The sequence below is a fragment of the Mirounga angustirostris genome, unplaced genomic scaffold (genome assembly GCF_029215605.1).
Source record: "Mirounga angustirostris isolate CCGP_5_RB_7025 unplaced genomic scaffold, mMirAng1.0.hap1 SCAF_13, whole genome shotgun sequence".
Taxonomy (NCBI): Eukaryota; Metazoa; Chordata; class Mammalia; order Carnivora; family Phocidae; genus Mirounga; species Mirounga angustirostris.
The window spans coordinates 24,253,545-24,276,621 of record NW_026991721.1 but is presented as its reverse complement, the minus strand read 5'-3'; the positions used below and the strand labels follow the sequence as shown (position 1 = coordinate 24,276,621).

General features: G+C 48.0%; 1 protein-coding gene and 1 long non-coding RNA gene across 28 annotated transcripts in view; one reads left to right on the top strand and one right to left on the bottom strand.

Annotated features, from left to right (window-relative positions):
- CD44 (CD44 molecule (IN blood group)) overlaps positions 1 to 23,077 on the top strand; it is an 85,205-nt gene that overhangs the window by 8,744 nt on the left and 53,384 nt on the right. The gene's annotated exons all lie outside the window — the stretch shown is intronic.
- LOC129046346 (uncharacterized) lies at positions 8,112 to 22,836 on the bottom strand. Of its 3 annotated transcripts, none has more exons than XR_008507464.2 (3): positions 21,835 to 22,836; positions 13,791 to 15,993; positions 8,112 to 10,933 (listed from the first exon to the last, which is right to left on the bottom strand). It is a non-coding gene; the product is annotated as an uncharacterized LOC129046346 (long non-coding RNA). The 3 variants fall into 3 exon arrangements; XR_008507465.2 differs by having other exon boundaries at positions 22,608 to 22,836; XR_010406898.1 differs by lacking the exon at positions 13,791 to 15,993 and having other exon boundaries at positions 22,608 to 22,836.

Sequence of the window (23,077 nt, the reverse complement as noted above, 5' to 3'; positions counted from 1 at the left end):
TGTTGGCATGGCTGAGCGTATCCGGCTCAGGAAGCAGAGTCTAGCAGAACTAGCTGCACACTGTCTTACAGCCTGCAGGTGACCAGGTGATGTCACTGAGCCAGCCCCAGAGCCACCAGTTGGTTGCACGGTCACATTTTCCTGCAAAGGGAAGACAAAGGTTCAGGTACCGACAAGAGTTCAGGTACCGACACAGAGGTAGACCAAACATTGGAGAGGGAAGTGATGCTGCCATAGAAATCTCTTGCCCTGAAGTTCATCTTGGCTGTGGATCTTCTGTGGCCGGACAAGTTGTCTTCCCAATGTCAGCCTTAGTGGGCAGGTACGTCCCTCCGGGCTCGCCAGAGTGACTTTTACTCGCCTCTGTTGTCTTGTTTCTCTCTGATAATTCATAAAACCCCCACGAGCATATCTCTAGCTAGAAGAATGAAGTTTAAGGGTTGCCTCTGGGCTGTGTATGGCCATCTGTTCTCTTTCGCTGGTGAGCAGCGGAGCTCCTTAGGGAAAAGCTCACGCTTTATGTACATCATATATTTTTGTATTGCGGCAGCCACCAATTGTCAGTTCCCCAATTATAGTAGATGCTCAATAAATACTGGATGACTGACTGAATGGATGAAATTTCTAGATTTGGCAAAGCAATCTTTATCATTTGCCTTTTGTGATTTTTATAGATTCTGGCTAATTCTTTTTCACCCTTTTTTTTCTTTTTGATCTATAGAAACCTTTTAATTTTATTTTTTTCTAGTGTCTCTTTTAGTGACCCTCAAACCTCCTTGAAACTGCTTTTCTCTGCATTCTCCCTAATGTGAGTATATCTTTCTTGAAGTTTGACATGTCAGGCAAGGCGGGCGAGGTTCAGAGCTCATTAGGTTTTGTCCAGTAGAACAGGGATCTTGATTTCCTCTAAGTCAGTCTGCTTCTATGCCCCAGCACTTCCTTCCAAATCTGGTCTCCTATATAAAAAAACCCAAGCCTCAAAATCATATTCTCAATGACACTTAGAGAAAAGACATTGGCTTTGGGTCACTCTGTTAAAAAAAGAGGAAGTTGTTTCTTTCAATGGTTTAAAAACCTTCCATTCCAAAGATCACTTGTGTGGAATCAGAGATTTCGCGTGGTGCACTGGTAATGAGGAGGTTTGGCTTTGGAGGAGGGCTGTGTAGAAGGAGTAATGGCTGTGGAAAGAACCAGACCTGAGGTTGATTCCCCTATCTGCTGCTTCGGAGTGGTGAAAGCTCAGACAGTGTGCACACGTTAAATGTCTAGAACAATGTTTAGCATGTGGTGTCTCGTGCTAAGTGTCTAGCACTTAGAGGTGCCTCGAGAATAGAAATGACTATTATATTATTCTATTTTACTTTGCTGAACAAACATTTCACCCTTATTTACCTCCAATTTTCCATGTATAAAATGAGAGGGTTGGATTCTAGTTGATCTGTAAAATCCTTTCCAGGCCTCATGTTCTATAAATCCACCACTCTGTGGGCCACGAACACCTAAGCCTCATAAAACTTAATGGAAAGAATAACATGACCATAATGCAGTGCCCAAAAAAAAAAAAAAAAAAAAAAAAGTGATGCCTGGTTTGTATTAAATGTCAGAAGTGAATTATTAATCCATGCCAGAAACAAATCTATTGACCCAGTTATACTCTAAACCCCAGTGGGGAAGCATGATTCTTAGGAACAAGGTGCTTTATTCAGAGGATTCAATTGAATCCTCTCAACCACTTGGGAATGGGCAGATGAAGAAGCTTGGGCCAGAGAAGTTAGAAACACGTCTCAGTCACACAGCTAAAACTGCAGGAAGCCAGTCCTGGGATTACCTGCAGGATCTGAATGCAATACCTTTTCCATAAACTGTACTTTAAAAAAACATTCCTTCAAGTGATCAGAAAAGCCAACCTGTGAAGAGGAGAAAAGATTATGTCCTTTACTCTCAAAGCTCCATGAGTAATGTGGATTTCTCAGCTTCCCTTAAGGGAATGCTGTAGCATGTTGGTGCAAAATGAACCACACTATTCAACCAAAGCAGTGTGTAGAGGGTGAGCTGTAGTATCTTATGGAAAATAACTAGGGTGGCCATGAGAAGCTAAAAAAAAAAAAAAAAAAAAGGCAAACAAAACAAACAAATATATTATATATATACCAAGGCATTGGGCATGGCAGACCTTTGAGATGGCAAGTTGCTGGTTCTACTGAGAACATTCCAGATTCCTGATAAAATATTTATTTCTTTTTCATAAACCCAGAGAAGCTCTTTTTGCTCAGGAAAAGGAAAGAAGGAAGGATGGGAGGGAGAGAGAGAGATCGAGAGACAAGGAAAAAAGGAAGTCCTAAAGATGGCACTACTTAGGAGTTTGCCAAAGTGGGTCAGGGACTAAATGCCCTGTCAGGGTTCTGACCTTCTGTCAGTCCCTTAAAGTCCTTACTGAGATCACATCCATCCTGGGTGTGCCCATTTCATATCCGTTTGGGATCCGCCAACCAGAAACTGAAATAAAATACCAGAAGGGCTCTGTTCTCTTGTACGCAATGCCCTCAATTATCGCTTGGTCATCGCGCCTCCAGCCCATCCCGTAGACACCGCTTCTAGGAGAAGTGACAATCGCGTACAGCCCGGCGGGGGTTTGCCATTTCTCCCCCTTAGTCACAGAAGGACTGTGGGCAAGATTCGTCCCTCACGGTTTGCCTGTTTCTCCAGTTGTAACATGGTGATGAACTCACTAATTCGGCTCACTGAAAAGTGTAGTGTGCCTGGCACGGTGAAAAGAAGCAAGGGAGGTGGAAGATCTAGTTTCTGTCCTCAGAGAGCTTATGGTTTGGTGGGAGAAAAGTCCAACAGGGAAGGAACCCTACAAGATGACGTATCATCAAGTGCCGGAAGGTGAGGAAAGGCGGACAGCTCTGTGAGCGGCAACTGTGGGGGCTTTGTGCAAGGAGTGGGACTTGAGGATGAGGTGGATGAGGGTGGGAGAGAAGACGGATGGAGAGGGGGAGAGGAGAGGGCAACCCACGGAAGCGCGGAGCTTGAGCTGAAAGTTTCAAGGGACTAGGAGGCCCAGCTGAGGAACAGTGAGGGATGACGTCGGGCAGATTCCAGGTGATCAAGTGTCAGTGGCACCATCGGCAAGATCCGATTCTTCTGCCCCTGAGAAGTTCCCACGACACCCTCTTCGGAGCTGCTAGACAGAGTTCAGAAGTGGGGCACCTGCAGGCACCTGCTCCCGCCCTGCTTGGGATAAAACTCGGGCAGCTCTGGCTGGGTTGGGGAGTGGCAATTGAAGAGACTCCCAAACAAGCCCTGCAGCCCCAAATCCAGCAAATAGATCTCAGCTTACACACATCTCCCATCGATTGCTAGAGGCTGCCTGGAGGGCTGTGCTAAGAAGCCAAGCCTTGGCTCAGCCGCAGAGGGTGCCGTGATCCATTAGTGATGTCTGCCACGGGCACGGGCTGGAGGAGTCAGCACTGCAGCACAGCCATACAGTACAGTACAGTTCTGGTTTTCCTTTCTGGTCGCTGCCTGTAACTGGGACGTTAGCCACTCAAATCTAGTGAGCAAGTCATTCTGTAGACTCCACCTCCTTCCAGAAGCGTATAAATTCAGTCTCTTACCCAGAGGAGTTCGGTGGCTTGAGCCTTCTCCTAGCATTCATTTGCACTGTTTTCCCGTTCACCCCAAGTGAAGTTAGATGCTGGGAGCCAGAATCTCCTCTGTTTGAACCAGAGCCAGGCTCCTTGGAAGAAGGCCCCTTCTCCACATCAGCTTCTCCGTCTGCAAACTGAGAAGACAAAAATGATGCCTCACCCATGGGGGTGATAGGAAGAATAACTAGCTGATGTGAGTAAAGCCTTTGAAGATGAAAGGGTTGTATGTGCACGTTAATTACAACTTTTATCAGCCCTGGAGCCTCTGCATTCTCAGCTGCCACTGGGGGCTCTTCAGGGCCTCCCAAGTGCAAAGAGCACCAGCATTCCACAGACTGGCCCTTCTGGGTCCAGCTTGCAGCATCCAAGTCAAGTAGGCTGGATTCTGAGCTCAGGCTGGTAAGCCCATCCTGGGACACTCAAGTTTCCCACTACTCATGCCCAAGAGAAAAAGCAGCTCACTACCTGGGCAGGTAAGATAAGATAGAACCAAGGTGTAAACAAAAGGCTCCACCAGGAGTCTACTAGAAATAGCCCCCAGGTGAGATTAGGATACTGTGCTCTAATTCCCACCCTGTCAAAGCCTAATTGTGTGACCTTGGGCTACTGGCTTTATCTGTCTAATGCTTCAATACACTGTGTGAGCCACCTGGGGATAATAATCCCTCTGCCTCCCCTGGACCTCTCCACCTTTGCCTGCTGGTGTGAAAGTGTTTTGTGCTGTGAGGCAAAAGCACGTGATGTGGAACCACAAGGTCCTATTATTACCGGAGGTAACTTTCACCTTTATCTCTGTCTCCCATTGCTGGTTGACCCCAATCACTGAAATTGTATTCTTCGGAATGTTCACCAATCTCTTCTGAGCTCCCATCCCCTGCTGGGCAGTGCTTATCTAGGAAGACCTGCTATGTGCTCAGGCTTCCTGGTTTTGCCATGTCCCGAGGTGTGCAGATGCAGTCGAGCTGGCAGGGGCCTGCGGTGCCCTGTCAAGTTGAATCACAGTGCCCTTGCTAGGGTAACTCAGTAAAAGCACTGGAGGCAGGGGTGGGAGGGGTTTTAGAGGCTTTGCTAGGGCTTAGAAAGTGCCGGCTGGCCTGGGCCCCTACAGTAGCACCAAAGTGTGGATCCAAGGAGGGAGGAAAGGAGAAAGGGAGGGAGGAGCCTAAATGAGAACTTATCATGGGCTGGTGACTTGAAGCCAAAGACGATGGCATGTCAGAATGGAAAAGGATGCTAGAAATTCTGTAGAGCACTTGTTTATTGGACAGATGAAGGAAGGGCGTCTCAAAGACTGTAAGTGACTTGCCCCAGGTCACGTAACTAGCTAGAATCAAAACCCTGGTCTTCTGATTCTTGGTCCCGTACCCTTTCCATTTCATGCTTTGAGATGAGAGAGGGAAGGCACTAAAGGAGACAAGGCTGGCAAGAAAACGGGCGGACAAAGAGAGGAAGCTAAAAGGGTACCGCGTTTTGTGGCACAATGGGAAATGGTGTAGGTGTTTACACGCTGTTGGCACCTTTATTGTACTTGGACCTGGTTTCCTGTGCCATACCTTGTATATCCATATTTGGTGTTCATCTCGATCCTTTTTGACTTAATGAGCGTTTGGAAACCAGAAAGCCCAGTGCAACCCGGTCTGGCTTTTGCCCAGCCTCTCTGAGCAGTTCTGTGAGCTGAGTCAATAATCAGTGGTTTTCAAATGATTCATTCGTTCACACCACACGTGTTTATTGAACTGTAACATGTGCCTCATGTTCTGCCAGGAACTGGGGACACAGTTTCTACTCTCATGGAACTTCTAATCTAGCTGGGAAGATGGAGAGTAAACAAGTGGTTATGCCCTTAGGGAATGCCAGGGGTGTATGTTGCGAGAGGAAGCAGAGGGTCTTTGAGAGCCTGTCACAGGGAGACCTCATCTGATCGGGAGCATCAAGGGAGCCCGGTGGGATGAAGAGCAGCAACTGTGTTTACAGGATGTCCCCACCTCCTTGGGGGCCCTTGTTGTTGAACTTCTCTACCCCACCAGTGCTCGGGACCAAGAAGCAGTCTGGTGGGTGGGCTCAAAGCCCACCAGCAACTCCAGCCAAGGCTGCCCCTCTTCGGGCTGCCTCACACTTGGCTCACTGAGTAAGACAGCAAGAAAAGAAAGTTCTACTCCTCAAAATTCTGAAAGCGCTGGCTTATCATGTCTGCCCTGAAATAGTGGTGAAAAGGAAGCCATGAGACCCTCCAAGCTGGCTGAGACTTTTATTTATTTATTTATTTTACTGAACGAGACTCTTAGAAGTATGTGTTGGGGGAGCAAAGGAACCCAAATTCTGGGAAACAAAAAGTGTCATTTGATGTCAGAGTTATTTTAAGCCATGGGAAAAAATTCATAATTTACTTAGGAATCTTGGATGTTAAGCCTGGGTTTAGGGTCAGATCTCACTGATTTTATTAGAAGTTTCTTGGTCTTTTTTGGGGAGCACTTTGTTGATTGGAGCTTGGGCTCCAGTTTTGATCAGTGTAGTGTGTAGGGAGCGATTTGCAGGATGACTTCCAGCAGTCATGCAGGTGTGTCTGTTGGGTCTGGGCAGCAGGAACAGGCAAGAACCCTGGGGTACAGATGTCCAAACGTCTGGCTACAAGGACCTCACTCATTTATCTGCTTTGTTGCCGGTAACTTCTTGGAGATGACCTGATGATGTGTCCCCCATGTAATAGCTATCTGTCACATGTTTCTTGGTATACCCATATCAGCACATGCCACCTGTATATCTCTGGAAGTAACAGAACAATGAAAGAGAAACCCTCATAAAATGCCATATCCCATAACAAAAAGTCTAGAGGTAGGACAATTTTAGGAGCTCAATGATGTTATCAAAGACCCAGTTTTCTTCTAACTTTCCACTCTGCCATGCTCATCATCTTCCTACAGGTTAGCCTGCTCTGTAGTCTGACATTGACTCCCAGAGTTCCAGGCATCCTATGAAAAAAACAACAGTATCCAGCAGCAGAAGGAGGAATGCTTATTTACAATTTTCTTCTAGAAAATTGGAGGAATGGCTTTTCCAGAAGTCCTTAATTGACTTCCCTTTACTTTTCATTGGAAGAATGGGGTCACATTCCATGAAATGCTCATGCAGAGCCAATCATTCTAGGAGAACTCTGACCACAGTGCTTGATTTAGACCAGTCATGATTCACCCACTGGAGCTGGGAGTTGGGGCCTCACACCCCCCAAAGCACAAGTTCAGGATTTTGAACAAAATCAAGATTCAGTTAGGAGAAGTTTGTTGCATTAATAACAATGTCTGTTACAGTGAGTAAGGCCCCGGAGGGTGTCCACCCACCTGGTACAGTTGTGGTTTGAGACTCTATGTAAAGAAAAAAAGCAAAACTAAGTTCTTGTGTTCCTAAGCCACACCCTCAGCCTTTTCGTGAGAAGACACACTTAATGGATGGAGTTCACATGGGGGACACACTGCATTTTGAGACTTAGATGACTGTGACTTATACTCAATCATAATAGCTGTAACTTCATCCTTTTCTCTCTCCCCCAAAAAGCATATGGGGGAATAACCTTAAAACTGTTATAATTTATAAGAAATAATCAATTGTTGCGGGTGCCTGGGTGGCTCAGTTGGTTAAGCGACTGCCTTCGGCTCGGGTCATGATCCTGGAGTCCCGGGATCGAGTCCCACATCGGGCTCCCTGCTCAGCAGGGGGTCTGCTTCTCCCTCTGCCCTCTTCCCTCTTGTGCTGTCTCTCATTCTCTCTCTCTCAAATAAATAAATAAAAAATCTTAAAAAAAAAAAGAATCAATTGTTTGCATACTTGAGCACTTTATTATTAGAAACTCATTACTGCAACCCATCTCGGCACCTCTGGAGCTACACCATGCATGAGGACCACTAATCTGTAGTGATCCATTTTAAAAGAATGACTATGACCTTGAATGAGTATCTCTTCCTGTAAATTATGAGATGATCACCCTCAAGGGAGACTGCTAGCTTCCCTTTTCTATAACTACACTCCTAGAGTGTTTTAATGTGTGTGAAGTGTTTTCAGCTCCATTATATAACCCAGCCCTCACATTAACTTCATGGTTAGCATTATTATCCTCCTGTATAGGAGACAAGTTTAATGACTCTCTTAAGGTCAGATAGCTAATTAATGCAGATTTGGGATTTGAACCCTAGTTTTCTACTCCCGGAGCTGATGTCCATGTCACCACATGGTGTTGGCTTCCAATGGACCTGACTTCCTTTCAAGGAGTCTGAAATTGACTCTTGAATTTTATATTAATAATTGCTCTTTCATAAGCAGGAAAATGCCTTCCTAATAGTTTCTTTGAGTCTGAAGTTCAAGGGTCTAATATCTTAACATTTTAATAAGCCCAAAGATGAACAGGAGGGTTTTCTGGGACAGTACTCTGCCTCCATGCCGCTAGCTCATGAATCTAGTGGTATGGGAGGGAAACTTTGGAATTTTGTTTGTTTGTTTGTTTTCCATTCTTTTTTTTTTTTTTCACCCAATATCATTAAAGGATTTATGATGACTGCATCCAGGGAAGAGAAGCCCAAGGGATGTTTAATGTGGACCTCAAGCATATGGTCCTTTCTTACATGGGAAGGGGACTGCTTGTTTTTGGTATCTAATGATGAAAGAGCTAGAGCAAATGGATTCTATTAAACCAAATGATTTATGGTTTATTCTGAGGGTGAATTTCCTGACCATGAGGCTTGCTGAGCATGAGACTCACTGGCTGGTTCCCAATCCACCTTCAGTTCTCAGCTGAAATGTCATTTCCTTGGAGAGATATCCCTTGGGGATAGCAAAGGTCTTGGAGAAGAAAGGCTTCCCTTTGGACTAATCACTCAGCACCCTGTACTTATGTTACAACATTTATTGTGTCATGTTGTTAACTTGTTTAATGTCTGTCTTCTCCTCTGGGCCATAACCTCCACTGGGACAGTGACCTTGCCTACGTTGCTCAGTGCCCTGGTCCGCATGCCCAGCACATGGGGGCTGAATGAAACCTTGTTGAATGAAGTTGGCTGGAATTCTCTTTTCTGAAGGCCTGTATCCACTTCAATGTTGGGTTGGTTTTGTGGGATTGTGGTTTACCATCATGGATTCAGGCTGTAATCTCTAAATTTGACTTAAAAAACAACAACACTGTCTGTCTGTCTGTCTGTATCTATCATCTTTATACCTACCTATCTGTGTATCTGTCTACTTACCTGCCTGTGTATCTATCTATCCATTTATATATCTATCACTTATCTATTTGTGTCTCTATCATCTATTGAAAAATCTTTCTATTGGAATAGGAGACAAGCGCTTAAAAGCAAAGGAGGGTCAGCAAGCATGCCACATTTCTCATTCTCTCCTTCATCTTCATTCATGGTGCACACACCCCCAATTCCCACCTCCCCTCCTTGGCTGGCATCATCCAGTCTCATCCATGATTTCCTGCAAGGGCACCAAAGGGAAGCTGAATATGTGGGATGTCTGGCCCCTCAAGGTGGATGTGAAAGATGAGGGGGAAACACTTTCCGTTTAAGCATAGGAAAAATAAGGCAGGGCTCCGGGGAAGCAAGGCTTGGGTCCTCTCAGCTCTTCTCCCTGTGGCTCCCTCTGGGACATATCTGGAGAGGCTCTCTCTCCTTTCAAACAAGTGTCACCAGATGAGCCCCAGCCTTCCTAAAGGATTGTTTCTCAGTCATCAGGAAATGTACCCTATTATCTGTTTGAGCTTCCTGTCCTTTATATTGTTTGGGAAGCAAAAGTCAACAACCATGTTTATATTCTGCATTGTTTGCATTGTTAAAAACTGGAAAACTAATTTGGTTTCTTCTCCAAATGAGCTTCCCATTCCTTCTGGAAGACATTCAGAAACAGACTTCACTTCCAACAGGCCGACAGGAAACAGTGTCCCTTAAAGCCAGGTTTCTGACCTGCTTCTAAAGGCTGGCTTTGAGGATGTCCACTCCAGTTCCCAGGGTTCAGGGCCCGAGGCAAGCACAGGCTGTCAGGGATGACCGGGGGAAGTTGAGTCTGGTGTCCTGCCACTCAGAAAGCAGTGTGGGTGCTAGAGGTTGGCCTCGGTTGGAGCCCTGCTGCTTACCAGTTATGTGGCCTTAAGCAATTTACATACCATCTCTAAGCCTCAGTCTTCTCATCTTTACGATGGAGTAACAATACCTACTTGTCGGGTGGTGTGTGGATGAATGCAATCATTTGCGCGAAGCCCTTGACAGAAGCACTGGCATGAAGAGAGCGCTCATCAGTAATCCTTGTGATCATTGTTATGATTAGACCTGGGACCTCTCCACCACACAGCCCTCACTTCATTCCTGCTGCCCTGCTTGAGAAATGCTTCCTGCTGCCTTTGGAAGGTTTTCATTCCATTTCTGGGCAAAACATCAGCCAGGGGACTCACATTTACTTTGAGGAGGGCACACCAGAGAGCTGACCCCCTCGTGTGCTGACTGGAACGGGCCGTGGCTGAGCCAATCCAGCAGGATGGGATGTTCCGGGAACCTTGGCTAATGCGGTAGCTGGTGAAAGCGAATGGGGAAATGTACCGCAGGTCTGGTCTTGCCTCGCAAAATGACAGTCAGCCTCCCAGGCTGCTTGTCTCGGCAGGATCAGCCTCTTCCTGCCTTCGGTCCAGGGAGCTGGTGGTGGGGCTGTTGGAGGAGGTGGTATTTTCCTCCCTCTCAGGTTGAAGCGTCTTGCAGTGCTGTTCTCCAGCCTCACAGTATGGAAGGGCTCTTAGGGGCAGTTTAATGCAGTAGCTTCCTTCTCGTTCTGGAAATTTGGGAGTTTCCCAGAGCCCACTTCCTCCGCAGAAACCCAAGCTTGGAATTTCCTCATTGTGGATGAGGGGAAAATTCAAATGCATGGAGAGAAAATTCTGAGTGCATAGAGTGTCTGGCCATCAATTACTTGGGGGAGGGGTTGCTTCTCTCATCTCCAAAAAGACCTTTAATTGCCTTTAACTGCTTAATTCTGCCATCCTCTAAAGAAAGGAGATCTGGCCACTCCCAGCCACACCTGAGAAGTGACTAAGGCTCTTGCACCCTTTAATGGGAGCATTTGCATTTTTGTTGGATTCTCGGTTTGCTTTTAATTTCATGAGAGTGTGACTGTGGACTGTTGTTCGGGCTGAAACAGAAGATTATCAAAGCACAAATGGTTTTTCATGGTGTAAGGACATCATAAGTTAGAACCTAAGGATGTCCACGATGTCAGGGAGAGCTGGGGCCAGTCGTCCAAGATTTATGTCCCTGTGGGAGAAGGAAAAAGACTGACATGTACTAAGCACCTGTTAGGAACCAAACCCAATGCTGCTGCTTCATGTATATTTACTATGTAACTCCCACAGACTCCTCCTTGAGGTATACACATAGCAAATATCCACTAAGTAAATGATTGAGTGAATTTTCATCAGAGCCATTTTACAGGCTGAGAAACTGAGGCTCATAAAAGCGAAGGAACTTGCCTAAGATGGCTCAGCTCTTACGTGGTGGGGCTGGAATTCAATCCAGAGCTCCCTCTCCCTTTCAACATTATACCACGAGCTTCCACTCAGCTTTATGGGGAGTTAATCCTGTTCTGCCATCCCCAGGGTCTTGAAAACTCAAAGCATCTCCTTTTCCCAAGAGTCTGGATTTTTCTGGCTCCTTGAAAATGAAGGGCCTTGAAACAATTTAGAACTACCGGGAGCTCTAGGAGGTGGTGGGGACTTCGTTCTCTTCCTTTTTGGCCGGGGCAGTGGGACCTCCAAGACCACCAAAGATCGGGGAGCGCCTCGCCTCCCACTTGTGCAGGTGGGGGCTGCTGAGAGTGCCTTGCTTGAGGATTGTCTCACAACTGAAGAATGGTTTGAATTGGCCCGTGACACTGAAATTCACTGTAGGGAGCACTTGGGCTGTTTGTAGTAATTTGGGAGGAGGGTCTCTAAGGAAATCAGTAATTCTGCTGTGTTTCTCTTAATTGAAACCATTCTTTCCCTCCAGCTTTGATAGGGTAGGGTCTAATCTCTGTGCGCTGGAAGCGTTTATTTGGTGTAATCTGAGAGCAGGATGCTGGTGACACTCTCTTGTGTTGTCTATTGTCTCTGCGGGCCATGCACCCTGCCTGACGCATCACGGTCACACCGCCACTGCCTGGATTCCAGAATGCAGTGCTACTGTCCCACAGGCAAGAGGGAGCCACTCAGGTTCCTGGGGGAATTCAGGGGAGCAAGTTAGAAAGAAGTGTAGATTTCTTCTAGAGATGGGACTGGGTCGGCTGGGGACTTAGAGGTCACCAGATCCAAACTCTTCCTTGTCTGATAAAGAAACTGAGGCCCAGGCAGATAAAGTGACTTCTCCCAGGACTGACAGCATATCAGGAAGAAGCCTAGTTCTAGACCCCAGGTCACTGGACTCTTGGCCTAATGCTTCTCCCACTAAAACCAAAGGGACATTTATGGGACACCGCACTATATATCAGACAGTGGGGATATAAAGATGAATTGGGTGTCATCCCAATGGACCCCACTTTGATATTATGGCTTAGCCTCACTTGAGCAGTCTCCTTCCGAGGATGATGCTTTACAAACAGACTGTCGGACAGCACACAATTATGTAGAGGAAGAGCCATGTCTCTGGATAATTAGGCTCCTGGCTCCTGGTTAGCTGGAAGTCCCGAGCAGTTGTCACCAAGGATACAGTGGGCGGCTGACCAGTTAGTTAATCAAGAATGAAGTCAGAGTAAGAGGCACTTTATATTTGAGTTACGCTAAATACACTTTAATGATGATTGGATAATATTGACCAAGTACCAGGCACTCGGCTAGGTGTCAGTTCCGTTGCTAAGTGTTTGGTGATTTCCTCATTTAATCCTTAAAAGCACCTCATGAGGGAGGCATTACCTTCACTTTAGCAGCAAAGAAACTGAGGTTTAAAGATTAAGAAAACGTGGGGAACCTGGGTGGCTCAGTCGGTTGAGCGTCTGCCTTTGGCTCAGATCATGATCCGGGGTTCTGGGATCAAGACCGGCATTGGCATCGGGCTCCCTGCTCAGCGGGAAGCCTGCTTTCCCTCTCCCTCTGCCCTTCCCCCCCACCCCGCTCGTGCTCTCGCTTGGCTCTGTCTCTGTCTCTGTCTCTCTCAAATAAATAAATAAAATCTTTAAAAAAATAAAAATAATAAAGGTTAAGAAAACGTGGCGAGCCTAACATCCCACGAGAGCCCACGCTGGGACTTGGAGCCAAGTCTTTCTAAGATGAAAGACTGCGAGCACACCCACTATGCCATCCTCCAGTACCACAGGGTAAGTCGCACCAGTGCTAGGTACCAGTAACTATAAAATAAGGGACGCCGGAGAAGCCGGGTGGCTGGGAGGTCCTCGTAAGCTTCAGAGGGCTTGCGAGCAGACCCATCACTGTTGCACTCTGAAGGCTGTTCCGTCACTGTGTTTGCTTTGCCTCCTTGAAGTTGAGGCCAAGTGCTGGAAGAGACAGGTGCATCCCACTTCCACCAGCTCTGTCCCCAGCTTAGGACCCCAATGGAACTCTCATCTCAGAAACCAGATCATTCAGTTGACACAGACTGTGCCTTCCAAGCTTCTCTTGTCCACCTTACTAAGTCCAAATCCTAGGGACATCTCTTATGGACCCTAGAAGGCAAAGATGAATTCCAAATCCGATTTTATCTGTGTGTGTGTTGGTGGGGGGAGGGGGAAGTAGTATTTCCTTTGGCTGGGTATCTGATCACACCCAAAGCCCCATAAAAAATGAGTAAAATGCATCCTAAGTTTATAGAAATGCCAGACCACACTGCCTGACAAAGCAGCCCCCGTCACGCTCTATTTAAGAACCCCCTTTTATTTTTTATGAGGCACTATTAGTACCCAAAATTGCCTTATCTATATATTAATCATTTACCTATATACTGTCTGTCTCCCCACACTAGAAGGTAAGCTCTTTGGATGGCATGGACCTTGTATGTCTCCCTAGCTCCCAGGGATCATATCTGGTACATAACACTTGTACTTTCTAGAAGGTGTTTTGAATTCACACCTTGCACCATGCCCTGGGGATACTAATGGTGATTTGGGAGGCCGCCATCTCATAGGAAGAGGCTCAGTTGTCCTTACCCTGATGTTTCTAGAGCACTTCTTAAACACCCGTCGTGAAAGGAGCTTCGGCCTTCATTGGGTATGGTCTCTTGCCATGTCTGATGGCCATTTATTTTAAAGAAAATCAAGTCTTATTTCCTTTGGTAACTTCACAGAAGGGTCATTTGTTACTTCTTCCACTTTCAAGGCTCCTGGATCTGTGTATGGGCCCTGTTCCTTAAAAGCAGGAAGTTGTCTTTGGCCCACCACAGCTGAACATGAAATGGTGAAGATTTTGGTCCAAACCCCGTGGCTTGAGTCAGATTTAAAAGCTTGTCAGAGGGCGCCTGGGTGGCTCAGTTGGTTAAGCGACTGCCTTCAGCTCAGGTCATGATCCTGGAGTCCCTGGATCGAGTCCCGCATCGGGCTCTCTGCTCGGCAGGGAGCCTGCTTCTCCCTCTGACCCTCCCCCCTCTCATGTGCTCTCTCTCTCTCTCTCATTCTCTCTGTCTCAAATACATAAATAAAATCTTTAAAAAATAAATAAATAAAATAAAAGCTTGTCAGAAATAAGTTCTCTGGAGCCTGGCGTTCAAGACTGGCATCTGTTGTTACAGATGAGATTTCACAGATTGAAAGCCTAGGAAGAGGTGTGAATTACAAGCTATTAGCTCATGGAGCAATTGCAATTGTACCGATCCTGGAAATCTGTTTGGCCCAGATTTTTAAAAAATATCCCCACAATCCAGCCTCTCCCCCCATAAGGCTTCTGCTTTGAAACATTTGTGTTACTCTTAAAAGCATGTGAAGAATAAACAGGAGTAGGGTTCTTGGACTGGGAAGGAGAGCCTGCCTCCTGTGTGTGCACGCGCATGCACACAAACATGCACACACCTTCTCGTTTTAGCATCTTGAGACGGAGACAGAGCCAGCGATAGAGAAGAGGGAGACAGAGTTGTTAAAATGGTTAGGTTAAAGCCCATCAAACTAAGGGGTATGTGAACTGTCATGGGAAGAGCAGAGCTAGTCACCTACTATTGCAGCCAGGCGGAAATCGAGTCCGTTCATCAAGCCTGTCCTCTGCCTGTGGTCCTGGCGTGGTCAGCTCTGTCTGGCGCACAGGCTTCCTAAGTGCCAGGGCAGGATCGATTTTTCTGTGAAATTTTTCCCAGCTCATTGGGTCCATGAGTTACCCCCTTTGGAGGAGACAGTAGTAAGAGCCCCCGTCCACCAGGTCTATCTGCATGACACTAGCAAATATTAGCCCAGTGGCATGCAAACTCTCTGGCAAGAGGTGTTATCCGGAAATTGGCCTGGAACTTCCTCAAGTTAATCAGTGTGGCGGCTAAGAGACAAGGGGCCAGGCTGCCGGATCCACCCCCCGTACAAACGTGGGATGGGTCTCTTAACCCCTCTAAAACTCAGTTTTCTTATCTGCAGGATGGTTCGATGCTAATAATAGCATGCATCCCATACCTTTATTGTGGGGATTCAATGAGACAATCAGTGTGAAGCCCCTGCACAGATCCCAGCCCGCAGTAGGTGCTAACTTAGCGTTAATGTTACTGGGGAGGCCAGCCAGAGGCTCAGCAGGAGGATTTGTAGGGACTTGTGTCCCAACCACACCCTACAGCACGCTTGCATTTCAGGCTCCCCCCAGTGTGACCGTCTTTGTGTCCCAAGAAGAGTGACTCATGTCAGAGACCAGGTGTCATCCCCGGGCTTGACTCCTGCCCCTGCCACTTCCACGGTGGGATGTTGGGTCAGTTGTGCTCCGGATCTCACTTATTTCGTCAGCAAAATGGGGGTGATAACTTGACCTCTCGAAGGTGCTCTGGGGATCACATGTGTAAAATCTCTTACGGCTCCTGGACTAAGGTCTGACTCAGACTTGCAGCTCTCTAAACTCCAGAACCTTTCCTTTATCACTTGCGAAGATGCTCAGAGAGGTAGGCCAGAGGAAATAAAATCAAAGTTGGAGAGGCACTGGGCTGCGTGGTAAGGCTGGGTTAAAGCCCATCCTTGTTGGCAGTCTTGTTCCCCCCCATCTGGATGGCTCTATGTTGAAGCACAATAGCTTCACCTTCGTGTCTGACTCTATAAATCTTGCCGAGCACACTGTTGACCGATTCCATCCCTGGAGAATAGGACTGGAAATTCATACTGTGCTGTCTCCTCTCTACAGGGGGCTTGGGACAGCCTTCATGGAACTTCACATTGCGAGGTGAATTTATTCTTGAGACTGAGAGGGGAAGAAAACAAAAATAGTCATACTAAGCCCGTATCACTTATAAAGCAGTTTTACACAATTGTGTTTCACTTGGACTGCAGCCTTTGAGCTGTGAGCCTGGGCCAATTACTTAATGCTCCAACTCTCTGTTTCCATAGCTATCACGAGGAGTGACTAACCCTCTTAGGGCTCCCAATGCTCTGGAACCCCTGGCACATTGCAGGCCTTGCTGAGTGGTTATCGTTGCTACGACTGGCCTGTACTGCCGTAGTTTCCAGAGCATTCCAGAGTGAGTCTCCCAGAGCGTTGTGGAGGGCGTCAGGGCCATTGATGGGATGGCGTGGGGGCTGGGCAAGAATGAGCAGCTGGTGGATCCAGGGTCTGGGGTCTGACCCTCCGCCTTCACTCCCGCTCCCCTCCTCCCACCCCCGGAACAGCTCTGCTTTTACCCATCTTAAATACTATGGCTCTGCCTAAGACATCGTGGTGGGGGAGGGGGCCATCTGAAAACGATCGCTCTTCTCTGAGCATGCACCTTTCTCCTTTGCTTGTTGACAATACAAGATGGAAGTCAGTACTGCAGAGAATGGGGGGAAACCAGAAGAGCTTGACAATCTGAGTTGAGGTCTGGGTGTTATTCAAATTCTGTAGAACTTTGAGTCTCTCGATCTCTTGTTCCTTAGTTTCTTCATCTGTAAAATGGATCCGTGGTATCTACCTGCTGGCCCTCACAGAGCTGCTTTGGGATGTGGAATTGGAGAAGGAAGTCACCCACGTGGCAAGATCACTGAGGCTGGCTTACACTTCCATCTGCCTCTTTCCCAGGGCTTGGACCCCAAATGTGTCTTAAACTGATACTGGATTTTTGAGAAGCTGTCTGAGATTTTAATAACATCCCTGGTGTGCATATCACTCCTCCCCCTTTTATCCCACAAGCACCAAGTGTTCCCTAAGTCCTTATTTCGTCCTGGGAGGTAGGAAGGCGAGGTGTGAACCTGGGAGCTAGCATGAGTTACTCAAAGTCATGCAGCTTATAATTAACAGGATTTAGGCTAGAACCCATTCCTCCTCCCAGGTGGGGGCCCCGGGCTCAGCAGTGTGTCAGTGGCCCACTAACCCCCTGAAATGCAGCTCCCAGCTGTGTGTGACAACCTCAGTCCACCTTGGAGTTCATGAAGTGCTTCCCTCAGACTCAATAAAGCCAGTTCCTCAAAGTACAGGCAGCAGACCCGAGCAAAAGCTGAACAAGAAATGAGGTGATGTAGCCGGAATTGTTAACTACACCAGGAAGAGCAAATCTAGTTACCAGAGCGGGACCCCTTTTTTCCCCTCCTTGCAACAGGAAAAACCCCATGTGGGCCCCGGTGATGCTTTCTCATTTCATTTTACCACATCCTGGCTTTGTGTTAGTCAAAACACAAAGTTAGTGTTTTGTTAGTGTTTAGTTAGTGCTAAAACTGATAATGATCAGAAAAAGAAGAAAACAAAGGTTTCAAGGCCAGACCTGAGTGTTTCCTGATCGTCATGGCAACACACAGGTATACACACTGTGGTTTCTCTCCCTCTCTCTTCCTGGAGACTCGCTCACCAAAAACCACTTGACCTTACAGAGTTGTGTACTGAGATGACAGTGCTGGGACACACTCTCCTTTGCTGGAAAGATTCTGTTGGATCCAGCATTGGGGTGGGAATGTAGACAGGCTTTCTCCACAATGTCCCCTCCCCTTGTTCCCATCATCTTACGAGGAGGCAGGGGTGGGGTCTTCTTCAGACCGTGAAAACAACCCAAGAGCTCCACTGGGTCAGTCCTGTGGAGGCCTCGATGGAAGGGCCAGGATAGTGACTGAGAAATCCCTTTGGACTCTCCTCTGAGAGAGCAGATGGAATGGGCCCTTGTTGGTTTGGTGTTGGCGGCCATGACAGGCTCTATGGTCATGGACAAGAGGCTGAAAGGTAAGGGGGTACAGCCAGGCACTAAGAAGTTGGGATGCATTTCCTTTCTAAGTGCCAAGAGATGAATAGCTTAGTTGAAAGCAACCCAGGACAGAGTCTGGAGGAAATTCTCTGGGTATGATAGTGTATGACTATTTTCTCTGCTCATTAAACCCTGACCCACCTCCGGGGGCAATTCTGGGAGAGACTGAGTCACCCAAGACTCATGGTCTGCACTGGGCAGCCAAAGGCGATTCGGCCACTGAGTGTGATTTTGGCCTCATTCAGAAGTGGATGCTGAACAATAGATCCTTTCACCAGGCGCCCATCACATGGATGTCAGGGGATGGGGGCGAGTGACGTGGGGGCAGCAGGAAGGCTGCCAGCCTTCTGGCCTAGCAGGCCTGGGTGGCAGCAGGGGCTCTAAGAGCAAGGAAGACTCCCGGATGGGAACTTGGGGGCTTTGAAAACATCAATCAAAGAAATGAAGAATAGAATTGTTTCTTCGGGGCCCGTTAAGACAGTGGATTGTGGTTTTATTGGGAACAGCTTGCTTGGGCCTCTTATAAAAGCAGTTCAGGAGTAAGAGCACTGGACGAGGAGTCAGGAATCTAGCAGTTATGGACCCCTGAGGCCCTGCTTTTCTCACAACAGGCTGGGGGACCATGCTCAGTCATTCTGGATTTTGTTTTCTCTTTGTCTCAAGAGAATTTGGTTAGAAACTGTCCGTTGCCCCACCTGGCTTTAAACATAGATGATCCAATTAGCCATCATGCTTGGGGAAAAAAAAAAAAAAAAAAAACGCCTTTTCTTTCCCTGCTTCTAATCAGAATCAGTTCAGTTAGGTTTGTGAGTTATGTAATCTTTTTTTAGACATGAGCTCAGCAAATCAGAAGACAGAAACAGAATCCTGGCTACTTCAAGATAAACACTATGAAAATGAAAAATGTGGGGAACCCACTAGTGCTTCCAGCTGCCACTGCCTGAGAAGCTTGCCTGCCACCTCCAATGGGGTTGGATGAAGTTAGCCTGGAGGGCCATACTCCAGCTTGATTGGCTTGGCATTTTAGCTTGGTCTGTTGAGATTTCCGGGCTGGGCAGAAAACATCTCAAAATGTCACAAGGACAGCCTGCGGTCTGGTGTCCCAGCCCTGGGCCAACGCTGAGTCCCAAGATCCTCTCTTCATTTGCCCTTCTTGATGGGCCAGAGGCTATAAAGGGCAAGGGAAGCCTGAGGCTGTAGCTCGGGTTGGATTCTCAGGTCCCAAGGGGATCATGAGACCAGCACAGGTAGAATCAGAAAGAGGTAGGCAGCCCACTGTTGGGGCAAGCCAGTGAACACGGGGACCTCCAAATCTTCTCCCCAGGGAGAGGGTGGACGTTCCATGCGGGGGCTGGGGTGGGGAGCAAAGGCCCTGCCCTCTTGAGTTTTATGGCCCAGAACAAGGGACCTCTGATCTTAAAATAATATTCAGGAAGCTCAAATTCCTCTTTCCAGAGCTCTCTTGTAGAGCTCACTGCTCTGCACTTAAGAAACCCCATGGAGGATAAGTGACCTCCTATAGTCCTAGCATCTTCCCCACACACAGTGTGATCAGCTAGACCGCCCAGTCTGAAACCTAGCCCCTGCTTATGAGTTCCAGTCTCTCCTGTCTTCTCCATGAATCACTTACCTCCTGCCTAAAAGGGGAATAATGAAGGTGCCGGCCACATGGTGGCAAGAATGAAATGAATTCTGAGGTACAGATACTGAAAAGCTCGCATGGCCCCGTGTCATCACTGGGTGAGTCCCGGCAGTTGTCTTCATGGCCGTGGGAACTGTACCAGACCCTGGGTCCCAGGAGCTGGCCCTATTCCCAACTTCAAAAAAAAGCAACTTCCCCCAGACACATAGCCGACTCTGGGACCAAATCAGTAGGGGGAAAAAAAAAATCCTATTCTGCCTGATCCCTCTTGGGGAGATGACAAATATGAACCAGGCACATCTGGGTGACTCGTGATGGAGAAGCAATGAATTCATTTGGGACCATCTGGAGAAGTCTGGTTTGGAAAACCAAGAGGCTCTGGGCACAGGATGACTATACGTCATCTGCTGGCCTCCACCTGGTACGCAGCATGGCTATCATCCTCTCTCAGGAGACCTGAGCTGAGAAATGGTCCTATGACAGGATGCCCATTGCAGAGATGACAGCCAGAATTCAGACCAACAAAGCCACTTCCAACACTGAAAGTGGCTCTCTGAGACATTCGCTTCCAGGGAAAACAGCAAAGGTTCTCAGAAGCAGATGCTTCCGGTGAAAGACATTTTAAGCGTCCGACAGGGAATTCTCAACAAGGCCCAGCTGGTGATTCTTTATCTGTCATGTGGGGAACGGACCTGAGAGGTGTTCTCTTTGCACCTCACAGGTCTGCTTGTCCTGAGTTTTGGGGGGTGGGCTAGAGTAGCCACTCATTCATTCATTCATTTAGTCATTCATTTGTTCAACCTGTGCCTACTCTGGACAGTACTGTGCTGAGTACTGGGGACACAGCGGGGAGGGAGACATACAGCCCCTGTTGTCAGAAGGCCACAAGGAAGTTCTGAAATTCCAGAATCCTGGAATCTCTCATTACTGAAGAGACCCTGGTGATAATAATTCCTTGTAAGTCTTTACCTGTTCATGTCACAGACTTCTTTGAGAAACCACTGAAACCCGGGAGGCTGTCCCAACCAAACCCCTCCACACACATACACATACACACATAGGCTTACACACAACGTCACAGGCTTATGGACCCTCCCTGAAGACCAACTGGTGGATTCGGGGTGAAAAACCTCTTGTCACTCAGCTCCATCGCTAGTCAGCTGTGTGACCACCCCGCCCCCACTCACCTCTCGGGAAAGTTTGCAGACACGTGGATAATGGCAAGTTAGGGAAAAATTACACAGTGCTCTATTCTCAGCAGATGGTGTGATTTTCTTCCCCTTGGGGGGAGTGACTGGGGCAAACCATTCCTCTCCGGCCTTGCAATCTCGCTTGGCAAGGTTCTGAAATGTGCTGGGCGGATCTTACTAGAGAGACCTACTTTCCTTGATCTGTGGCTTAGTGGAAAATATAGGTAAGATTAACGGTGTTATATGGGTCAGCTAGGATTTATCCAAGTAAGAATGAATTTACCCCAGAACCCTGCATAGTTAATTGGCAGCCCAGCACAGAGGTTAGGTCCCCGCCTCTCCCACCTGGATGACTGGGGGCAAGTTACTGAACCTATATGTGCCTCTGTTCCCTTGTCTCTAAAATGGGTTTGGCAATAGTGCCTCCTTCGTAACATTTTTTGTAGGAATTAAATTAACTGACGTATATAAGCCACCTAATAGGTATGCAACACCATGGACTCTAATTAAGTGCCAAACACCTATCAAACTCTGACCGGTTGGTATCGTCATCCCATGGAGAAGACTGAGTGTCAGAGAGGGCAAGGAACTAACTAGCTGTGTAAACTGGAACGAGTGGGCAAGTGAGTGGCCGTGTCAGGATTCGAACCCAGCTGTGGGAGGGTTCTCAATACGCTGAGCTATCAACCTGCATGTGAGTCTGGTGCCAGGGAGTATGGTTAGACAGGAAGGGCACTCTCGGAGAGCACCTTTTTCTAGACTTCCTGACAGGTTCACTGGCAGACCTCTTCCCCTGCGGGTGACGAGACCCCTGGGCGCTGAACCCCATGATCCCACTGTCCCTCCTATAGTCACGAGTACTCCAAAGGCTCGGGTGGCATTTCTCCCCCCAGAGAGACTACTCCCTGAGTGTGAAAGTGGCCTTGAACAGTTAATGTTGCCTGTTGGGTCTCTCAGAGGGAGGGACTTGGGACAGTTTCCTTGTTACATGACGCAGGAGATTTATTGGAGACCAGAGGGCTCAACGGAAAACATTCTTGACTTACTTTCAGTTGGAAACGCTTGTTTGAGAGATGCAACTGGCCATTCAGTATTAGCCTCTTGAGTCACCACAGATCCCGAATCACAGAAGCCTCTCTTTCTCAGGAGAGAGGCACACACATGTGGGAAGTCCTGCTTCTCTGGAAGGAGTTCATGGTGTGGCAAATGCCACGGCCAGTGAAGCTGGTGCCCTGTCCAGTCATCTGTGGTCCTTGGCTACTCACGCCTCGACCTTGCTCTCACTTTCCCTGAACCTTGGGAATATTCTCGAGAAGCTATGCACTGGGGAGGTTGGGAGGTCATAAAAAGTTACTTCAATCAGGGTTGGCCGTAGTAGCCCAGTGGGTAAGTCTGACGGACGCATGGCGTCAGACTGGCTGGATTTGAATCCTGGCTTCATCATTACCAGCTCTGTGAACCTGGGCATGTTTCTTCCCTTCTCTGTACCTCGGTTTCTGTATCTGGAAAGTGGGAATAATAATATCACCTACCTCAGAGGGTTGTTTTAAGGATAAAATGAGTACTTGTGAAGTGTTTAGAGGGGTGTCTGGCATATATATATATATATGTATGCACAGTCTGTATTTGCTACTATTATTGCTGCTGGTATTATTAGTATCCTTTGGAGTCATAATTGGGGTTTGCATCAGGGTGAAGGAAGCCTGTTGGAAAGTCTTCATAAAGTATTAAAGGCTACACAGCCCTGAAGGCTTGGTCCCTGGGAAGGCAAGAGGGAGCCAGAGAGGAGGAACTAAGAAGGCTCGTGCGGAGAGCTGACCTGAAACGAAGTTCCGGGCACCATCTTTGCAATGCCCGGGGGCCAAGTCCCATCCGGGTTAGGAGCTGGACCTTGTTCGCTGGATGAAGACAGACGCAAGCCGTGGAGCTTCGCCTCTGCGTAGAGCCGCCCACCCGCTCGGCAGCCCCCGGGCCAGCGTCCCGGTGCCGGGAGGCCGAAGGGCGAGCTCGCCGGGCCCTGGCCCTCGGGACTGCCGGCAGGCGCGCACACGGCCGGCCGCGCTCGCTGCGGGCGCGCACGCGGGCGCGCACCGCGCACGCGGGCGGGGCCCCTCACACTGCGCGTGCGCCTTTGCTCTCCGAAGTCCCGCGGCCTGCAGCTGTGCAACTCAGGGCATTTTGTTCAAAAGCCTCGGTTCCTTTTGCATTTGCATGTGCTGGGGGCCAGGTGGTAAAGGAGAATGAATTTTCATACGACAGAAACTGCTGTTCAGCTCCAAACCACCGTCT